At 36.8% G+C, this 2,865-nt stretch overlaps 1 pseudogene; it reads right to left on the bottom strand.

Annotated features, from left to right (window-relative positions):
• Window positions 1-539: 539 nt before the first annotated feature.
• On the bottom strand, window positions 540-1,769 carry LOC129747795 (elongation factor 1-gamma-like; annotated as a pseudogene).
• Window positions 1,770-2,865: the final 1,096 nt, after the last annotated feature.

Raw genomic sequence — 2,865 nt, 5'->3', positions numbered from 1 at the left:
CAAACAGAAAGATAACCCGAATACGAAAATATTGTAACACAACGGTTCCTGTAGTAGTAATGGGCCTTATTCTGCGAGGCGAGTGACGTGAAGTGACTTGGTTTTTTAGAGTCACCGTATTCTAGCAGGCGAATGGTGTGACTTGAATGAACTTTAGGTGACTTGAATGAACTTTTTTTACTGTCACCGTATTCTCAGAGGCGAATGGCGTGACTCAAGTCGGTGCCAAGTGACTTTTGAAGTCGTAACCTATTCCGCAGGTGACTTGGAAGAAATAAAAACTAAAATTTTCAATATGACAAAATTTTAATGAAATTGTTTACAGAAACTTTAAAGTAAATGTTTTTAGATGAAAAATGTTTTGAAAAAATACAACAAAGGTTTATTTTCTTAGTTTAAATCTTTTTTTTTTATATAAATCGAATTTTAGAGGCAAATATTTTATGGATTTTAAAAATATGTTGTTTTAAAAAGGAATTCTTTTTGAACAATGTTTATAAAGAAATTTCGAGAATCATTTCTATTCAACAAAATTCAGTAAAAAAAACCTGAGCTGATTTCACCTTTATGCAATTTTAAACATTTCTGAAAATGTGTGAAGATTCGTTGAAAATATGTGCCTGAACATTGACCAACGTTGAAAAAACTTTTTTTTTAAGATTTATCATGCCTCAACCGAGCCCATGCCGCTCAAGAAAAAAATTTCTCATCTGATTTTATTGGTCTAAGCTGTCATTTGTCCAACGATTGAGGAGATTCGAATTTTGTTGGTGACTCAAAATAATATGATTATAATAATATGATTATAATTACGTTTTTTATTTCATTGTTCTACATTTAACGCATCTTGTCAAATCGCCGCATCTTGTCCAAATACATGCTGGAGATCTTGTTGCAGCTCATGAATACCATGGTCAGTCAGTAATTCTCCATATCGAATTTTCTCCCAAAAGTAAGGAATGGACTTGGCTTCATCCTCGTTGGAATAACACCGTTTGAAGTCGTCGAAGTTGAAAGTTCCCTTCGACAGAGAATCTAAGAGAAATGATTGTTTGATGAATTTCCTCTACGGGTTCTGGTTCCTTCTTGGCCTGGGCCGGTTTCTCTTCCTTCTTTTCCTTGGGTTCATTCTGTTAAGCAACCGCACCTCCAGCGTCTTGCTCTGGAACTCGCAAACTTCTTTAGGTCGACTTCCGCTGCCTTGGCACAAAGCGTTAAGTTTTTAACAACTGCCTCAACCTGAGGCTGATTCAGTACGGTCGTGAACCAACTGGTCACACTACCGAATGGTGCCCGTAACGATGGATCCAGCACATATTCATGGCATTGTGCAGTGTGGCGAAAACGATGTCGGTCAGAGTCAAACGCTCGCCTACTAGGAAGGTTTGATGGATCAAAGGGCTTGAGGGCAGCCTTCAGATCCTGCTTAGCACGTTCCACGTTGTTCTTCTGGAACTGGATGATTCGTTGCTCTTCTGGAACTGGATGAACGGGAAATCCCGGGCATGCACTGCTGGCAGCAGCGACAGGAACGACAGAACCGCAGCTGCTCGTTCGAAAAGTAATACGTGATAGCGTTGCTCTCGGTCAGGTACTTTCCATCGGCGGTTTCGAAAGCCGGAACCTTTCGAAGTGGGAACTTCTTCAAGAAGTCGGCACTCTTGTTCGTTTCGCAGAACACGAAATTTGGCGAAACCAGAGAACTGGGCCGCAATCAGGGCCTTGTAGGCGCAGAAGTTATCCGGATAAGTATACAGGGTACCAGCCATTGCGTTCTGAAATAAAATGAGCATGAAAAACATAAAGTCAAATCAATTTTACAAAATTACCTGTCTTGAGGCCTCCAATTTGGTTTTCGCTAACGTTTTTTGACAGGTCGGATGAATTATTCTCGTATTTAGAATGAATTCAGTGATTAATCCAAATGAAATACAAGAGAAGGTGATGCATATTTTTATGTTTAAATTTTGTGGCAACCAAAACAGACAAAAGATCCTTTTTTTAACCCTCCAAAGCCGTTCGGGTCAATATGACCCGAAGCGCACATTTTAAACATCTTTATCATCATTCCAATATACTGATGAACTGGTAGTTTTGACAGACCAAGTATGTTCTATGAAAATGATGATCAAATTAACGCCAAAAAATTAAAGTATGAGTTTTTAAAATCGGTTCATTGGAAAATGAAATACAGCTAAGCAAAGCCAAAACTAGATGTCGTTTTTTTAAAGTAAGACTTTTTTCTACCGGAAGATCTGTCATAGCGGTAAAAACTTTCATTGGACCCCAACATATCTATACATTGTCAGATAGATGGATTCTTGAAAATTTCAAACATCAATGAAATAATTAAATACAGAAAAGCTGTCAGAAGTTATGAGTATTTTAAAAATAAAATTGTTTTTTCGGACTTTTTACTTTCTGAACCAGTTTCTGATAACCTGGTAATACATATCGACTTTATTTTGAAATGTTGAGTAATTAGAATAAATTACCTACACAATGAATATGATATCATCAAAATCGGTTAACATTTACAGCCAGGAGAACGAAATCAAATTACAACTCATATTTCCCCGAAACGGATATTTAGCGAACGGCTTTGGAAGGTTAATATCGAAACATACATTTTCAATCATTTGAAACACAATAAATAAGCAAACAAATCAAAACACGACTGTTCTAAAAATGTTGAATTTAATTTACATAATTTTGCAAAAAAACGATCAGATTTGCATCACCTGAGTATGTACGCATCTTAGGCAAAATTCATCTCTGATGAATTTCGAAATAATGTCAATCCAATAAGATAGCCTGATTTCTAAGGTACGAGATTCTAGCGCTTGCACATGTGTTAGTTATAAT

Source organism: Uranotaenia lowii, chromosome 2, assembly GCF_029784155.1.
Source record: "Uranotaenia lowii strain MFRU-FL chromosome 2, ASM2978415v1, whole genome shotgun sequence".
In the NCBI taxonomy this organism is placed as follows: domain Eukaryota; kingdom Metazoa; phylum Arthropoda; class Insecta; order Diptera; family Culicidae; genus Uranotaenia; species Uranotaenia lowii.
This window is presented reverse-complemented; position numbering and strand designations above follow the sequence as displayed.